The sequence below is a fragment of the Macaca fascicularis genome, chromosome 6 (genome assembly GCF_037993035.2).
Source record: "Macaca fascicularis isolate 582-1 chromosome 6, T2T-MFA8v1.1".
In the NCBI taxonomy this organism is placed as follows: Eukaryota; Metazoa; Chordata; class Mammalia; order Primates; family Cercopithecidae; genus Macaca; species Macaca fascicularis.
The window spans coordinates 170,145,156-170,164,921 of NC_088380.1; the positions used below are offsets into that span (position 1 = coordinate 170,145,156).

Here is a 19,766-nt window from a genome sequence, read left to right on the forward strand (position 1 = left end):
TAATTTTGTAGGAAAAATGTTCCTTCTCAGCCCCCAAGTCAAATGTCCTCATCATCTTACCCTCAGAAACTCTACTCACACTTTGCCCAAGCCCCCAGAACTCACCAGTCTGGATCTGATCCATCTCCAAGACCAAGCGGGGTGGTGCTCACACACCCCTGATCCTCCATCTGTGAGAGCAGCCAGCGGACCAGAGAAGCACTTGATCTGCCTAAGACGTCAGAGGCGAGTTCAGTGGGCGCTCTCTGAGCCTGTTCCTAAAGGTAGAGCCTGGGCTTCTGGTCCAATCTAGGGAGACAGCACATGGTCCTCCAGACTCTGCTGACCTTATACTGGTCTATATAATCTAGGTTCATCGAAGTGTTGCTTTTGCGCGCTCTTCAAATTGTGCTGTTTAAACTTGTATTTCTCCATCTTCATCACTATCATGTCTCCTTGGGGTTGGAATCTCAAGGAGCCAACATAATGAAATGTTCATAGCAATAAATGGTCTCCATAATCTTTGCAGTGAATAAATCAACTCTATGTTGCTGTCCCAGTAAGCTTTTAAATATCCTAGTTTCATATGAATTTACTTCGGGCCATAATGAGGCAATGGGACAACATTTAAACCACATATAGACTACATGGCGTTTAACTCACCAACTCAAGTGTGTAAGAAATTTCACATTTATTTCCTTTAAACCTACTTTTCTCATTATGTCCTTCTGTAGAGTTCCATGGGAATCTGGGGAGCTTATAAATACTTGAAAAAAATCAACAAAAGTGATTTAATCTTCAGCCCATTGTGATTGCTGCCACTGTCCTCACTGTCTGATTCTGCAGGGCCCCTTGAAGTGGGTGGCTCCCCCGCAGCCTTGACACTGGGGTGCAAGGCACTTTGCCAAACCACCCTAGGTTTCAGGCTCCTGGAGTTGAGCACTCCCTTGGCAGTTTCTTCTGCAGCTTTGTCATCTTCTAGGTAAGGGCTAGGGCTGCTGCCAAGATTCCATCACGTCATATTGCTATTGTATCATGGCCTCTTACCACTCTAGGAGAGGGGCTGGAGCATCCCTAATTATGCAGCTGAAAGTCCCTCTCAGGCAGTCTGAAGTCTGGCTTTGCTAGAACTCTGCGCTGGCCTAGAATAAACAGGCCAAAGATGCCCACGTGCCTGCTACCCCTACAGTCTGAATTTTCTCCAGTCAAGACTGCTGTTTCAGGCCTGATAATGTGTGGCCCCCTGGTCACTTGCCCTTATTTGTACATCAGATGCCCTATCCCAGAAAAGGAGATGATGAATCTCTGTAATATGAATCACTTCATTATTTTATATCATTTTTTAAAATTATCTGATACTCTAAAGCCATGCAAAAAGATTAAGGGCATATTTGAACTGCCTTTTAACAAGGCACGCTGAATATATGGTTGATTGTCACTCCAGTTCAATAAAAACTCACTAAAGTAATAGTGAAATAAATGTAAAAAGTCTAAATTCAAAATGTAAACAGAATGGGAGAGGAGACAATGAAGAAGAAATTAACATTTTTTTTGAGATTGAAAGTTGATAAAGGAATGGTAACTGATTTACCAGAGCTGAGAAACCTTAAAACATGACTTCAGGAAAGAAGTTTCCAAAAAAGAAATCCTATTCAGGAAAGAAAGAAAAAAAGGAAGGGAGGAAGGAAGGAAGAGAGGAAGGGAAGAAGGAAGCAAGGGAGGAAGGGAGGAAGGGAGGAAGGGAGGGAGGGAGGGCTTTGGGTTTCCCTAACCTTTAACCTACAACACATGGGAGTAAACAGGGAGTGACAACAACAGACCACCGCAACAGCCGTCAAAACCTCGCCTCTACTAAATATACAAAAATTAGCTGGGCGTGGTGGTGCCTGCCTGTAATCCCAGCTACTTGGGAGGCTGAGGCAGGAGAATCACTTGAACCAGGGAGTCGGAGGTTGCAGTGAGCCGAGATCCTGCCACTGCACTCCAGCCTGGCAACAGAGGGAGACTCTGTCTTAAAAAAAAAAAAAAAAAAAAAAGTATGAAGCAACAATCTCTTCTCAAATCAGAATCATAACTAACTCTCACAACCCAATATTCACTTAATGCTCTATTCCAGTAATTTTCAGCATTTGGTGCCAGTAATCAGACTGGTATTTGCATAAAAGTGTAAAATGTGTCCATTTCTAGAACTTTCTGATTGGCAAAGGGACAAACAAAAAAATTTTGGAGTAGTTCTTTTCCCCGCCATCTGTGGAACTTTCTCAATGGGCACATATTGACCATGGAAATTATCAGGCCTGGTTATAGAAATGTCAATCGCTTTTAGCCTTTAAGTTCAAAAACAACACGAAGAAGGCACTGCTGATATTCTTGGCACTCAGCTGCAACAGAATCATTCTTTCTTTATAGAATTTTATATGACTCTCAAGTCCATTTCCTTTTCTGACTTTCCTTGACATGTTCCCTTTTTTGACATTCATCTTACAAACTGTCTAATCTTTACTAATTTTATAATTAGGTGGTTTCAGAGTTTTAAAAGAGAACCCACAGTGATAATATTTTGATCATTTTGGATGGCAATATTTCTGTACAAGTTGAAGCAGCAGTGACAACAGGCTTCTTAGAACACTCTCTTCATATTTTGAGATTAGTACATTTACAAAAATAAATTCTACTTTGCATGGAAAGCGGGGCTCACTTGGTCCTTAGAAAAGTTGATTGTTTCGGCCGGGTGTGGTGGTTCACGCCTGTAATCCCAGCACTTTGTGAGGCCAAGGTGGGCGGATCACGAGGTCAGGAGCTCAAGACCATCCTGGCCAACACAGTGAAACCCTGTCTCTACTAAAACTACAAAAAATTAGCCAGGCATGGTGGCGGGCACCTGTAGTCCCAGTTACTTGGGAGGCTGAGGCAGGAGAACGGCGTGAACCCAGAAGGCGGAGCTTGCAGTGAGCCGAGATCATGCTACTGCACTCCAGCCTGGGTGACAGAGCAAGATTCTGTCTCAAAAAATAAAAAGAAAACAAAAGAAAAGTTGATTGTTTCTTTACAGAACTGGCCCATGTATTGTAGAATATGTGGTTGCCTCCATAGTATTTAAAAGTTATTGAACATGCTGCCTAAATATCTCCCTGAGAGGTGTGTGTTATAATCTAAAATTTCCACTTTGACATTCATTCCTTTAGATCCCAATGTTACCTAATTAAAATTTGTATACTACCATTGGGAAATGTGGCAGATTGTATTTTCCAAAAATAGCCACAGCAATATTTCCGCTTTCACCAACTCCATCAGATCGTTACCACTCCCCATCAAGATTCGGAGCCTCTTTTCATTTTCCTTGAATTGAGGTAGACTGTTTGGACTGCCTTGACCAGTGAGAAAACAGAAGAGATGCTGAATGACTTTTGTGACTAGTTCATAAAAGACAATAAAGCTTCTGCATGGCATGCGCTCTCTCTCTCTGTCTCTCTTTCTCTGTCTTTATCTCTCTATCTCTGTGCTCATCCTTGGAACCTGGACACCATGCAAGGAAGCCAAGTACCCACATTGAAAGACCACATGTAAGTATTCTGGCCATACCAAAGTTGAAGTTCCAGCTCACAGCCAGCACTAAAGCCACATATGTAAGCAAGTGAAGCCTTCAGAAGATTCCAGTTACCAGCCTCCAAGCCACTTGAGCTGCCCCTAGCCAAGTGTAGTAGAAATGAGCTGTCCGCATGTCTTCCCAAATTACGGAATTGTTGGTAATGCAAATGACATCAAATCACTGCATTTTGGGGCTTTTTTTTTTTTTTTCTATTTTTGGTGGTTTGTTTTGTTTTTATGTAGCCATAGATAATCAAAACAGGACTAACACATTAATATTGGTACAAGTTAGTTTTTTAGATAAGCAATTTTGTAGCAGATATAAGAACCACGGGGATGATAGCATGGTAAAGATAAGATTTAATGAAGAGAAAAGGGAAAAAGGGAACTACTGTATCTAAAGCAAGACTTTTTCTACTTACGGTGAGTGGACCTGGCAGGGATGGGAAGGGGAGAAGAGAAGAGAGATGGCATGATGGCAGTAGGAGAATATAAGTAAGAATTTCCAAAAACAAATTCTTTGGATGGGGAATATAGATTAGCATTCCATATTTTAGAGCAATAAGACTTTTTAAAAATAAACATGCAATGCCTAGTTTTATTTACCATTATCAGTAATTTTCAAGACCAATTTTTCATTCCATGTTTTATGAGGTAGCCAAGACTCCAAACTATCTACAGCAGAGTTTTCTATGCCACTTCCACATATAATAAGCATTTCAGAGGAAAACAACCTTCTATAACCCCTTTTCTCTAGACCAGGAAAGCTCAAGTTATCCACAGACTTTGATACATATGACTTACTGTTCTCAGGAAACTGTTGTGACTTCTTTCTATGTAATACATACACACACACACACACACACACACACCCCTAGGTGTATAACTATATATATAAAAAGAATCCCATACACACATATTTTTAACCTCAATGATGACAGAATACAATAAAGTGTCGCAAAATAATAAACAAATGGATATAGCAAATGATTTACCTTACTAATTGCTATTTAGTTTAATATTGTCATTATGGCATAATTTCCCTGGAGAGAAATCAATTATAAAATGCAGGAGTTTCTAAATCCATCCAAAAAAATCATAACAAGAAAAAAACTGCATGAAAAGTTACTATGGAGAAACTTAAAATGATCTAAAAAGTACATGAAGCAAAAACTCACAGAATTGAAAGGTAAAATAGACAATTCCAAAATAAAAGCTGGATACTTTACACTCTGCTTTCAATGATGAATAAAACAATTATGCAAAAGATTTCATAGGAAACCAAAGACTTGAACAACACTATAAGTTAACTACACCTAACGTACATCTAAAGAATACTCCACCCAACAACAGCAAAATACACATTCTTCTTATTATTATTATTATATTTTTTTAATAGAAATGTGGTCTTGCTATGCTGCCCAGGCTGGTCTCGAACTCTTGTGCTCAAGTGATTCTCTGCCATGGCCTCCCAAAATGCTGGGATTATAAGTGTGACCTGCTGTAACCAGCCAGTACACATTCTTCTAAGGCACAAATAGAACATTTTTCAGAATAAACCACAGACTAGATCATAAGCCCGGTCTCAATAACTGTAAAGGAATTAAAATCATACAAAATATATTCTCCAACTACAAAGAAAAAAATTAGAAAATAACATTGAGAGAAAGTTTGAGACATCTACAGAATAATTAAAAATTAACAAGAGTCTCAAACAACCAATGGGACAGAGAGAAAATTTAAATTTGAAAATACCATGTGATGAATGAAAATAAAAACAACATACCAAAGCTTATAGATGCAACTAAAGAAGTGCTCAGAGGGAAATTTATAGCTTTAAATGCTTTTAAAAAAAAAAAAAATCTCCACTCAACAATGTCACCTTCCACCTTAAAAAACTAGAAAAAGGGCTGGGCGCGGTGGCTCAAGCCTGAAATCCCAGCACTTTGGGAGGCCGAGACGGGTGGATCACGAGGTCAGGAGATCACGACCATCCTGCCTAATACGGGGAAACCCCGTCTCTACTGAAAAATACAAAAAAACTAGCCGGGCGAGGTGGCGGGCGTCTGTAGTCCCAGCTACTCGGGAGGCTGAGGCAGGAGAATGGCGTGAACCCGGGAGGCGGAGCTTAAAGTGAGCTGAGATCCGGCCACTGCACTCCAGCCTGGGCCACAGAGCCAGACTCCGTCTCATAAAAAAATAAATAAATAAATAAATAAAAAATAAAAAATAAAAAAAAAAAACTAGAAAAAGAAGGGCAAACTAAAATCAAAGCAAGACCAAGGATGGAAATAATAAGGTTAAAATGAAAATAAATAAAATAGAGAAGAGAAAAACACAGAGAAAATTTTTTAAAATAACAAAAATTTGTTTGCAAAGATGAACTAAAATGACAAACCTTAGCTGGGAACAGTGGCTCACACCTGTAATCCCAGCACTTTGGGAAGCCAAGGCGGTTGGATCACCTGAGGTCAGGAGTTTGAGACCAGTCTGCCCAACACGGTGAAACCCCATCTCTACTAAAAAATACAAAAATTAGCCTGTCATGGTGGTGCGCACCTATAATCCCAGCTACTCGGGAGGCTGAGGCACAAGAATCGCTTGAATCCGGGAGGTGGGGGTTGGAATGAGCCGAGCTCATGCCACTGCACTCCAGCACGGGCAACAGAGTGAGACTCCACTAAAAAAAAAAGAAAAAGAAAATAACGCCGGGCGCAGTGGCTCACGCCTGTAATCCCAACACTTTGGGAGGCCGAGGCGGGCAGATCACCTGAGGTCAGGAGTTTGAGACCAGCCTCAACATGGAGAAACTCTGTCTCTACTAAAAATACAAAATTAGCCGGGCATGGTGGTTCATGCCTGTAATCCCAGCTACTGGGGAGGCTGAGGCAGGACAATTGCTTGAACCTGGGAGGCGGAGGTGGTGGTGAGCTGAGATCGTGCCACAGCACTCCAGCCTGGGCAACAAGAGCAAAACTCCGTCTCAAAAAAAAACCCCACAAACTTTTAACTAAATTGACCAGAAAAAAATAAAATTCAAATTACAAAAATCAGGAATGAAAGAGGGATATCACAACCAACCTCAATAAAATAAAAAGAATTACAAAGAAATAATATTCATAACTATATGCTAACAAGTTAGATAACTTGGATGAAATAGAAAAATTTCTAGAAACATACAAACTTTCAAAACTAACTCAAAAAGAAATATAAAATCTGAATAACCTTACAATAATTAAATATAATCAGTTTAGTAATTTTAAAACTTTTCACAAGAAAAGTCCATGTCAAGATGGCGTCACTGATGAATTCTATCAAGCATTTAAAAAAGAATCAATACCAAGATGGTTCATTATATAAAAATCAATGTAATACACCATATTAACAGAATGAAGGGGAAAAAGTTGTATGATCATCTCAACTGAGGCAGAAAGAGCATTTGACAAAACTCAACACTAATGATAAAATCACTCAACAAACTAGGAATTAAAAAAATTACTTTCCCAGAACAAACCATAAATGAAAAGCCTATAGCTGATATCGTATTCAGTGGTTGAAAGACTAAAAGTTTATCCTCTAATATCAAGAAAAATTGCCTGCTTTCAATATTCCACATAGTCCTAGCAAGAACGATTAGACAAGAAAAATAAATAAAAAGCATTTGTGATGGTCAATTTAATGTGTCAACTTGACTGAGCTAAGGAATACAAAGATAGCTGATAAAATATTATTTCTGGTGTGTCTGTGAGGGTGTTTCTGGAAAAGATTAGCATTTGAATCAGCAGACTGAGTAAAGAAGATCTGCCCTTACAGTGTAGGTAGGCATCATCTAATCTGTTGAGGGACTGAAGAGAATAACAAGGCAGAAGGACAATTATCTCTTTCTTCCTGAGGTGGGACATCCATTTTTCTCTTGCCCTCAAATATCAAAGCTCCTGGTTCTCAGGTCTTTGGATTGTAGCCTTACACCAGTTTTCCTCCCATCTTTGTTTCTCAGGCCTTCAGATTCAGATTGGGAGATACACCATCAGCTTTCCTGTTTCTCAGACCTTCAGATATGAACTGAATAACAACACTGGCTTTCTTGGCTCTCCAGCTTGCAGACAGCAGATCATGGAACTTTTCAGCCTCCATAGTCATATGAACCAATTCTCATTTTACATATATATACATATAAAATTAGTACTGTTTCTCTAAAGAACCCTGATTAATACAGCATTCAAATTAGAAATAAAGGCCAGGTGCAGTGGCTCATGCCTATAATCCCAGCACTCTGGGAGGCCAAGGTGGGCGGGTCACCTGAGGTCGGGAGTTTGAGACCAGCCTGGCCAACATGGCAAAACCCCATCTCTACTAAAAATACAAAAATTAGTCAGGCGTGGTGGTGCACATCTGTAATCCCAGCTACTCAGGAGGCTGAGGCGGAGGTTGCAGTGAGTCAAAATCGCACCACTGCACTCCAGCCTGGGTAACACTGTGTCTCAAAAACAAACAAACAACAACAAAAAACCAAACTGGAAATTAAAAAGTAAAATTATCTTAGTTTTATGATTTTATATGTGGAAAACTCTAAAGATGCCATGAAAATATTATAATTAAGGGGCTTGGCACGGTGGCTCACGCCTGTAATCTCAGCAGTGTGGGAGGGTGAGGCAGGCGGATCACTTGAGGACAGGAATTAAGATCAGCCTGGCCAACATGGTGAAACCCCATCTCTACTAAAAATACAAAAAATTAGCTGGGCATGGTGGCACATACCTGTAGTCCCAGCTACTCGGGAGGCTGAGGCAGGAGAATCACTTGAGCCCAGGAGGCAGAGGTTGCAGTGAGCCAATATCACATTACTGTACTCCAGCCTGGGCGACAGAGTGACACTCTATCTCAAATAAATAAATAAATAAAATAACATAAGATAAAAAGAACATATGCAAGTCAATAAATGTGATACACCACATAAACAGTATTAAAAACAAAAATTACATGATCATCTCAATAGATGCAGAAAAAGCATTTGACAAAAATCCAGCATCCCTTTATGATTAAAACTCTCAGCAAAATCAGCATACAAGGGACATACTTTAACGTAATAAAAGCCATTTATGACAAACCCACTGCTAACATAATACTGAATGGGGAGAATTTGAAAGCATTCCCTCTGAGACTGCACACTCTCACCACTCCTCTTCAACATAGTACTGGAAATCCTAGCTAGGACATTCAGACAATAGAAAGAAATAAAGGGCATCCAAATCGGTAAAGAGGAAGTCAAACTGTCACTGTTTGCTGACGATATGACTGTTTAATTTGAAAACTCTAAAGACTACTCCAGAAAGCTCCTAGAACTAATAAAAGAATTCAGCAAAGTTTCCAGATACAAGATTAATGTACACAAATTAGCAGCTCTTCTATACACCAACAGCGACCAAGCAGAGAAACACATCAAGAACTCAACCCCTTTTATAATAGCTGCAAAAACAAAAAAAAGGAATATACCTAACCAAGAAGTCAAAAAACCTCTATAAGGAAAACTACACAACACTGCTGAAAGAAATCATAGATGACACAAACAAATGGAAACACATCCCATGCTCATGGATTGGTAGAATCAATATTGTGAAAATGACCATACTGCCAAAAGCAATCTACAATGAAATCCCCATCAAAATACCATCATCATTCTTCACAGAATTAGAAAAAAAATTCTAAAATTCATATGGAACCAAAAAAGAATATGCATAGCCAAAGCAAGACTGAGCAAAAAGAACAAATCTGGAGGCATCACACTACCTGATTTCAAACTACATCATAAGGCTGTACTCACCAAAACAGCATGGTACTGTTATAAAATAGGCACATACACCAATGGAACAGAATAGAGAACCCAGAAACTCAAATACAGCCAACTGATCTTTGACAAAGCAAACAAAAACATAAAGTGGGGAAAGGACACCCTTTTCAACAAATGGTGCTGGAATAATTGGCAAGTCACATGTAAGAGAATGAAACTGGATCCTCATCTCTCACCTTATACAAACATAAACTCAAGATGGATCAAAGACTTAAACCTAAGACCTGAAGCTATAAAAATTCTAGAGGATAACATTGGAAAAATTCTTCTAGACTTTGGCTTAGGCACGGATTTCATGACCAAGAACCCAAAAGCAAATGCAATAAAAACAAAGATAAATAGCTGGGACCTAATTAAACTAAAGAGCTTTTGCGGCCAGACACAGTGGCTCATGCCTGTAATCCCAGCACTTTGGGAGGCCAAGGTGGGTGGATCATGAGGTCAGGAGATCGAGACCATCCTGGCTAACACGGTGAAATCCCGTCTCCGTAAAAATACAAAAAACTAGCCAGGCGTGGTGGCGGGTTCCTGTTGTCCCAGCTACTCGGGAGGCTGAGGCAGAAGAATGGCGTGAACCCGGGAGGTGGAGCTTGCAGTGAGCTGAGATGGTGCCACTGCACACCAGCCTGGACAAAGAGTGAAACTCTGTCTCAAAAAAAAAAAAAAAAAAAAAGAGCTTTTGCATGGCAAAAGGAATAGTAAGCAGAATAAACAGACAACCCACAGAGTAGGAGAAAATCTTCACAATCCATACATCTGACAAAGGACTAATATCCAAAATCTACAACTAACTCAAACAAATCAGTAAGAAAAAAAAATCTCATCAAAAAGTGGGCTAAGGACATGAATAGACAATTCTCAAGAAGATATACAAATGGCCAACAAACATATGAAAAAATGCTTAACATCGCTAATGATAAGGGAAATGCAAATCAGAAACACAATGTGATACCACCTTACTCCTGCAAGAATGACCATAATCAAAAAATCAAAATACAGTAGATGTTGGCATGGATGCGGTGATCAGGGAACACTTCTACACTGCTGGTGGGAATGTTAACTAGTACAGCCACTATGGAAAACAGTGTGGAGATTCCTTAAAGAACTAAAGGTAGAACTACCATTTGATCCAGCAATCCCACTACTGGGTATCTGCCCAGAGGAAAAGAAGTCATTATATGGAAAATATACTTGCACACACATGTTTATAGCAGCACAAGTCACAACTGCAAAACCGTGGAACCAACCCAAATGCCCAATAATCATTGAGTGGATAAAGAAACTGTGATTTTATACATATATATGGATATATATATACACACACACATATATACACACACTATATATACACACATATATACACACACACTATATATACACACATATATGTATGTATATGTATTTACACAATGGAATACTACTCAGCCATAAAAAGGAATAAATTAACAGCATTTGCAGTGACCTGGATGAGACTGGAGATTATATTCTAAGTGAAGTAACTCAGAAATGGAAAACCAAATATTGTATGTTCTCACTGATATGTGGAAGCTAAGCTATGAGGACACAAAGGCATAAGAATGATACAATGGATTTTGGGGACCTGGGGGGAAGAGTTTGAGGTGGGTGAGGGATAAAAGACTACAAATATGGTGCAGTGTATACTGTTCAGGTGATGGGCGCACCAAAATCTCGCAAATTACCACGAAAGAACGAAAGAACTTACTCATGTAACCAAATACCACCTGTACCCCAATAACTTATGGAAAAATGAAAAAATAAAATAAAATTTTGGTTTTGTTTTTGGACAGAGAAAAAAAATTTGTATGAGTTTTACTGATACAGACTTCATATTATCTGCTCATTTTAACTGTCACTACCATGCTGTATATTAGATCCCCTGAACAGTAGAAAGGTGATTGTTAGGGCTGGGAGTGGGGAAAATGGAGAGATATTAATCAAAGCATACAAACTTTCAGTGATAAAATGAATAATGCAACATTTTTGAACCTTGTGGGAAAGAGATGAATTAGAGGGCTGCTCCTTACAAACTGGGGGTTGGTGGAGGGCAGAGGAACTGAGACTCTCTATTCCACAGTGGACATTTTATTTGTTTTGATATTCACAAGATGTCCTTAGGAGTTCACCTGCTTTTTTTTGTTTTGTTTTGTTTTTTAAAGAAAGAACATTTGAAACTGCAGCAATAATGACTTATTGGCCCAAGAGGGCTTTTTAATATCTTATCCTTCACCAGCAACTTCATAATAGGCCCTTTTCCTTTCTAAAATGCTTACTGTTAAGGGACTTATGCGCTAGTGAGTATTTGAACAAGTTAGCCCTTAATTACTCAAGATAGTTCAAAATTTATTGTGAAATGTTTGTCTAAAAAGTAATAGTTGTCAGGCACAATGGCTCATACCTGTAATCCCAGTACTTTGAGAGGCCGAAGTAGGAGGATCGCTTGAGCCCAGGAGTTCAAGACCAGCCTGGGTAACATAGTGAGACCCCACATCTACAAAATAAAATAAAACAAAAATTAGCCAGGCATGATGGTGCATGCCTGTAGTACTAGCTACTGGGGAGGCTGAGGCAGAAGGATCACAAGGAGTTTGAGGTTACAGTGAGTTATGATTGTTTCGCTGCACTCCAGCCTGGATGACAGAGCAAGACCCTGTCTCAAAAAGAATATATATATGTGTATATATAAAATACATACATTATATATATAAATATATGTATATATTATATATACATATATATCAATAGTGAAGTCTAAGACAGTGAATTCAGTTGAACAAAGTATAACTAAGCAATAAAATTCTGAGCTTAGTTTTCACAGGTACATAAGATAGCATTTCTTTGTTCATGAACTTCACATCATTTCATAAACACATACCATTAAGAAAACATTTCTGGAGATGTAATTCCAGAAGGGAAAGTGAGACGTGCAATGGGAAACAACAGGAGAATGAAAAGTCTTGAGCTGAGTCCTAACTCATGAACCACAAGCCAAGTGACATTGAGTAAATTATTGAACCTCTCTGGCTTTATTGTTCTCTCTAAAAAAAATATGGATCACAATCTGTTATAGACTGAATTGTATCTCCCTAAAATTCATATGTTGAAACCCTGACCTCCAGTGCGACTCTATTCGAAACAGGGCCTTTAAACACATAACTGAGATAAATCCCATGTGATTGGCATCCTTACAAGAAGAGACACCCACAGACCATGTGAAGACAAAGTAAGAAGGTGGTCACCTGCAAGCCAAGAAGAGACCTCAGAAGAAATCACACTTAATGACACCTTGGTCTCGGTCTTCCCAGCTCCAGATCTGCAACAAAATAAATTTCTGTTGTTTAAGCCACTCAGTCTATGGAATTTTGTTTGGCATCCCTAGCAAACTAATACATAATCGCTGTCCTGAAAATCTGGCAAGGATTCTGGAAAGAGTGGATGATAAAATAAATGTGAAAGTCCTTCATAAACTATGAAATTTACCAAAAAGAGAAGGTACCATTATATCTCATGGGATCATCATTTGTCTTCATGTATAAGGGACAATCCACTTAAGGAAAACCGAAGACCAAAGAAAAAACAAAAATATTGGTTTATGTTTATTAGCTGATTTGTATTAGGTCAACTTCTCCCAGTTTATGTGGTCTTAGGAGATGAAGTCCACTTTATGGTCAGAACAACGAGAAGACTAATGTTACTGTAAGGACAAAGACCCTGATAAAATTGCCCAGTTATTGATGTCAGCAGAGCCATGGGTTGTAATTTATTCCTCTCTCAGAAGATGATTTGTTTCTACAGATAATAATAATAGCTAACATTTATTGAACACTTACATGTACTGTTTTCCATCTATTAGCTCAATTAATCCTCACAACAACTTTTTGGGTAGTACTGTTATTCAAAATATGAACATCTTGAAGCTGAAAGCTTGTAAGTAGAGAAACTGGGACCCAAACTGTAGTCGGTCCCTTAGTGCCTCAGCCAAATCACTGCTATGAGTTATTAAAAGTTCTTCTATAAGGCCAGGAATTACAGAAAGTTTCATACAAAAATCTGCACAATGTGATTTGGTACTATTATTTATCACCTCCAAGTATTTTCACATCCATACATACTGTGTTTATCATTACATGATGTAAATATGTATTTTCACTGAAAATAGAAACATCCATAATATACCTAAAGATTTTATTCTATTTGACCTAAATCTATGCATGGGTAACTTCCAACAAAAGCTAGGTATTTTAAGAGGGCTTGAACAAACTGATGTGCTGTTCTATCATATTTTCACAACATAAGGGTACATAAAATCCATGTTTTTATGTATTACTCTTACTTCAACACTGATGTAAAGCTCCTAAATTTGACAAGTGAGACTATTTTAAATCAGGAAGAGACCTTTGAATAATTTGAAATGAAAAATCAGGCATATAAAATAGCTACAGAAAACACAAACATTTATAAAACATTTTGTGATCATAACATCTACCCAGAGAATTTAAAGCATGCTAAATACATAGAATTTCTACTCTTTTGTGTTGTTTGCTTCCATTGTAGTCTGTATTTGAATAGGAGCTTCTATAACAATACAGCTGACTGAGTGTAAATTGACTAGTGTCAATTAAATTGACCAGTGTCATATGAGGCTTCAGATTGTTCCAGCAGTCACATACATCTTTACCCTGTTGGTTCCTTCCTGACATCATTTAAACAGGCACATATCTAGCTAATGTTTGAAAAGCAAACTCTCTTTCTCATCATCATGTCCACCCTCTGGCCATGCCTCTACCCCTTACAGTCAAGTTCCTTGTAAGAATGGTTTATATACTCATTGGTTTCATATTCTCTCTTTCTTGTTCATACTATGTTTTATCCTCTCTGTAGCATCAGATACCAGTGCTCACTCTCTTCTTGAAACACTTTCTCCTGATTCCTGTAACATCCTCTCTTCTTATTTTACTCTTCCCTCTCTCTCTTCTCCTAGATTCCCTTTGGAGACTCCTTTTCCCTAGATTCTTCAACTCTCCTGAACTGATCTATTTCCATGACTCAAATCATCCCCTATTTCTGATGAGTCCCAAAGCTATCTGCAGCAACAAATGTTTCTCTAGCTGCCTTTTCAACACCTCCACCTGGAAGTCCCTCAGACATCGTGAACTTAAAGTTTTCCTCCAGCAAACCTGGTCTTTTTTCTGTATTCCCTGATAAACACATAAATAGAATCCCAATTCAAACTTTTGCTAAAGCTCAGTGCAACCTTCTGTTTTTTCCTAGGTTAAGGCAATGACGTTTAAACTGTTCTTCCTGCCTCCAGTCCTGGCCCATCTCTCCAGTCTTCACCCTGATGCCAAGTGCTCATCCCAAATCACATACCCAATTGTGGTGTTGTATTTAAAGTCCATGGTTGGTTCCCCAAAGTCTGCAAAGTCCTACATGCGAGAATGGTATACATGGTGTACATGGCCCCTCAACATGAACAACTGCTTCTCTCCCCAGTGCCACTGCTAAACCACCTCCCTCAACAGCCTCTGTACTTTAGCCAGGGTAATCTCTATTTCATTTGCAGAAATCAGTTTATTCTCTCTTTCTATTGTGCCTTTGCACATACTGTTGATTTTGTTTGCAGTGTCCTTTGCACCAGCCTCTTCACTTGGCTCAATCCCTAAAAAACTCACATCAGCAGTCACAGTATCTTGGAAAACTTCTACAAAGACCTCTTCCCTTCACTCCTTCCCTGACCCCCTAATTTTGTTTAAGTCTTCTTGTGTGTTCCCCTGGTACCCTACACATGGCTCTGTCATAGCACTTATTTTATGGTTATTCATCCATTTCCCTGGAAAGTTTTTCATTTGTTTTGTTTTGTTTTGTTTTGAAGACAAACTATAATGTAGAATACATTACCCTAACTTGGGTGTTTTTCCTCCACACTCACCCACCAACCCTTGGAATGCCAAGGGAGGGCTCCTCACTGCCCTCTACCAGCCACAGAACCTGCCAGCCACAGAGAGGCTTTGACCCTACCGACAGTAGAGGCAGTGAAAAACAACCTTGGGATGTACTAATTATTAGAAAACTGAGGTTTGGGGAGAGAAAAGAGAAAAGGGTTGGCGAAATCATAGAGGGGGATAAAAGAGTTAAAAGGCTAGAAAGATAGGCCGGGCGCGGTGGCTCAAGCCTGTAATCCCAGCACTTTGGGAGGCCGAGACGGGCGGATCACGAGGTCAGGAGATCGAGACCATCCTGGCTAACACGGTGAAACCCCGTCTCTACTAAAAAATACAAAAAACTAGCCGGGCGAGGTGGCGGGCGCCTGTAGTCCCAGCTACTCGGGAGGCTGAGGCAGGAGAATGGCGGGAACCCGGGAGGCGGAGCTTGCAGTGAGCTGAGATCCGGCCACTGCACTCCAGCCTGGGCGACAGAGTGAGACTCCGTCTCAAAAAAAAAAAAAAAAAAAAAAAAAAAAAAGGCTAGAAAGATAAAGAAAGTAGTAACCTGAAACAAGGAAGGCCTTAACTGCAGTATTTCATTTTCCAATTCTCAACTCTGCCAAAATGTTTTGTGTACATGGCGGGGGGCGGTGGTGTGTGTGTTTGCTTTTGGGGGAGGAAGGTTAGCAACCTAGGCAGAAACCTGTATGAGAAAGGAAATTGTTCTCCCATTCCTATCCCTTCTCCTTCCGAAGCAGGAGACAACAGAGACACCTGCAGTACTGGCTTCTGACTGGAGGACAATGACCCAGCTGATCCTTCTGACCTCTTACCTTCACAGAGAACAGTAGCCAACACATCCTGTGGCTCAAAAGCTGTAGCAGCAATTTTTTTTTATCTAGGATTACAAAATACAATGGTCTGGCACTTACAAAGTTCTCAAGAAATACTTGTTGATGGACAAACAAAGTAAACAGTCAACATGGGCAAAATGTTGATTATTGAAGCTGGGTAATGAGTCTGAAATGTTCTTAAATAGAAACTTTTTTTAAAAACTGCAGAAAAATCCAAATTCATGTTTTGTGTAAAGTATATTTAGTAAATAGCAAACAGTTACTAAACAAAAGATATATAAAATATCCCACATTTCTGAAGATAATAATATCAGAGTCGTCAAAAGCATGTGTGTTTAAGTTCAGCACAATGACCTGGCACATGGGAAATATATAATAAAAGCAAACCCTATATACTACGTTTTTGGCTGGTCTTGGCTTTGAGCTTTGTACTCAACAGAGTCTAAAGCCATTAGAGAGGATCCCCCTCTAATGTGACCCAGTGCCTTTATATAGCAGTGGTTACTTGACGAGTCAAAAATTTAGTTTTTCACGAAATATACAGTAAAACCTCAATTAATTGGAAGGGTTTTCTATACTTTATCTGAGTATAGAAGTGGTAGCTAGAACCTCTGAGTAGAAGCATACACATGAAATTGTTAATCTATGTTTTTTATGTATCCTTTCTCTCTCTCCTCCCAACCATATTTAATTTCACTGGTGTCCCAGGAACTAATAAAGAATCAAAGAAGCCACTGCCAAGCATGTTATCTTCAAATGAATAAGATAGACTAGATGCACTAGAGAACAGCTAGAGAAGTGGAGGAGGCTGTAATGCATAGTTACAGGAAGGATCAGAAAGCAGAAGGGGACTCAGCTGAGATCTTTTTGACCCTCACTTCCTTGGCCCTTATAGCTGGACAAGGCTACACACAAAAGTACTGGACATTTCCCAAGGAGCCTGAAAAGAGGTTAAGGTGATTGGACATTGTGTGCAGGAGGGAAGGCACAGACTGCCACATCTCCAAGATGGAAACAAACAAAGCCAACTGGGAATTTCCCTGTGAGGGCAGTATTTGACACACCGCCACTGTTTTATATCTGCTTGTTATAATCTTTGTTGTTCAAAGGCACGTCTACAGCCTACCATGCGGAGAATATGATTAAATCTTCCAGTTACTGCCTGGATTCTTGCCCAGCCTCAAGGCCATTATTCTGACCATTAGTTCTTGTTGTACTTAACTGTTAATGGAGAAGAAAGTATGAGGATAGGAATTGAATACATCATTGAGCCTAGAATATACCCCCAGAAGTCAGTCATTTAACAAATTTTTAATAGGAATTCATGATTAAATCCACACTTCTTTAAAAATAAATTCATAGTTAATGAAGGGCTCATTATCTTTATTTTACAAGAGTGGATAATTGAGTATTACATTTCCACATTTTGCTAATTAGGTCTTTTCAATTATTTAAATGATGGTCTATATTCTAACATTTTGAAATGAAAATGGCAGAGGGGGTTAAGGGAGGAAGAAAAGTAAAGAATATCAATTTGACTTGATTTGTATTTAATTAATGTCTCTCCAATTCTGGTGAAAAATTTTTTATGTGAGAGATTTTAATAAAAACTAAAAATATTCTAATGTAAGAGAAAATATTTTATTTCATAAAAAATATTACCTAAAAGCCCTCAAGTGAAAATTTCAAGTATAAAAACGTATAGAAATTAATACATGCACTTTAGATACTTTTACCTGTGTTAAATAAACAATTCTAACACACTGATTATCCTTCTAGGCTGAAAACAGATGACTAAGTCTGACAACAGAGAAAACACAACCAAAGTGTGTTTGAGCAAGATATTTAAAAAGAAATAGTAATTTAATAATAAGGGCTACCATTTATCAAGAAATCTACTGTGATCTGGGAATAGTGACTACCTCTTTATGCACTTTCTATTATTTAATCCTCTTCATAACCCCATGAATAATGTATTTTTTACTTCCTATTGTTGAGAAAAGAAAATGTGATTAACTTGTTGAAAGTCACATGACTAGTTATGAGCTATTCCTGGATATGAATATAAGTTTATTTTATTCTAAAGTCCATGTGTTCATATTGCCCACAGGTTACATGTTCTACAAGGATGGGTAACAGTCTAATTTGTTCTCCATTGGCTTATGCTATGAAATATTAGTTAATTTATTCATGCTTTTCATTGCTATAAAGAATTTTTTTTCTTTTATTTAGACCAAGTCTTGCTCTGTTTCCCAGGTTGGAGTACAGTGGCACAATCTCAGCTCACTGCAACCTCTGCCTCCCAGGTTCAAGCGATTCTCCTGCCTCAGCCTCCTGAGTAGCTGGGATTACAGGCACATGCCACCATGCCCGGCTAATTTTTGTATTTTCAGTAGAGACGGGGTTTCACCATCTCGGCCAGGTTGGTCTCAAACTCCTGACCTCAGGTGATCCACCCGCCTCGGCCTCCCAAAGTGCTGGGATTATAGGTGTGTGCCACCGTGCCCAGTCTGCCATAAAGATTTTATGATGCTTTAGCCATTTTTTTTAAATTGTGCACATACATTCCTAATTTTAGGAATTAATATAGCCATTTTTTTAAAATTGTGCACATACATTCCTAATTTTAGGAATTAATAATAGGAACTAAAAGGCAAAAGGAGAAATCACATTTATAAACTCACACGTTAGAGCAAAAAGTATTTTTAAATAAAATTATTTGTTAAAGGTTATAAATTGCCAATTTATATTCACTAGGTAAGCTTTTATTTTCAAGAGGAAGAAAGGCCTCTTCCCTATTTGAGTCCCAGTTTTTTAAACTGACCTGATTACGTGGCTAAGGTATTATTGTGAGGTATTAATGTTTTCTTTTGTTTTTCCTTCCCCTTCCTCCCCACCCCTTTTCCCCCTTTCCAGAGTTTTGTTCTGTGGCATTGCCTTAGGTAAGTACATGGCAGGGCAAACAGCAGAGGTGACAGCAAATCTTCCAGATTTTCACTTTGTCAAAGTAAGAGAGACTGAACTGGGGCCATGAGAACAGAGACATCCAATTACTGTGTAATTCATAAGAGTTTAGAACTGACTCCTTGTGCACCCTTTTTCAGGCCCTTTTACTAATGGACTTTTCTCACTTGTGATGATCTGGGAGAGCGAGAGTGAGGAGAGTCTAAGAAGAGTTCAGGCTAATTATTTTCCCACTAACCTGGCATAGGAGAGGTTCATAGAGATTAAATTATTTACAGTAAATAAAAAGAGTAATATTGCTTTACATTCTGTTCTGTAGACTGGGATTCACACTCACCACAATTATTCCTGATAACAGTCTGCCACCCACCTTTCATTTTAAGCAATTGAAAAATTGTACCAACTTTTCTCTTTAAATTTGCTTTAAAAGCAAATTCAGAAAATTGCTAGAGGGTCAAGAAATTACACAGTCCAACTCCATTATTTGATAAATTGTACAAAAAGCAAACTAAGGCAAGAATCAACTAACTTTCAAAGTTCACGAAGAGGGCACTCTGGAAGTTGATAAACCACCGCACTATATAAATTCCA

General features: G+C 38.8%; 1 long non-coding RNA gene across 1 annotated transcript in view; it reads right to left on the reverse strand.

Annotated features, from left to right (window-relative positions):
• LOC135971159 (uncharacterized) overlaps positions 1 to 15,896 on the reverse strand; it is a 136,002-nt gene extending 120,106 nt beyond the window's left edge. Inside the window, exons 1-2 of the long non-coding RNA XR_010587237.2 lie at positions 12,673 to 15,896; positions 11,832 to 11,924 (exon numbers count right to left, since the gene is read on the reverse strand). This is a non-coding gene — a long non-coding RNA (uncharacterized lncRNA). The remainder of the gene's footprint in view (positions 1 to 11,831; positions 11,925 to 12,672) is intronic.
• Between the last annotated feature and the right edge of the window lie 3,870 nt (positions 15,897 to 19,766).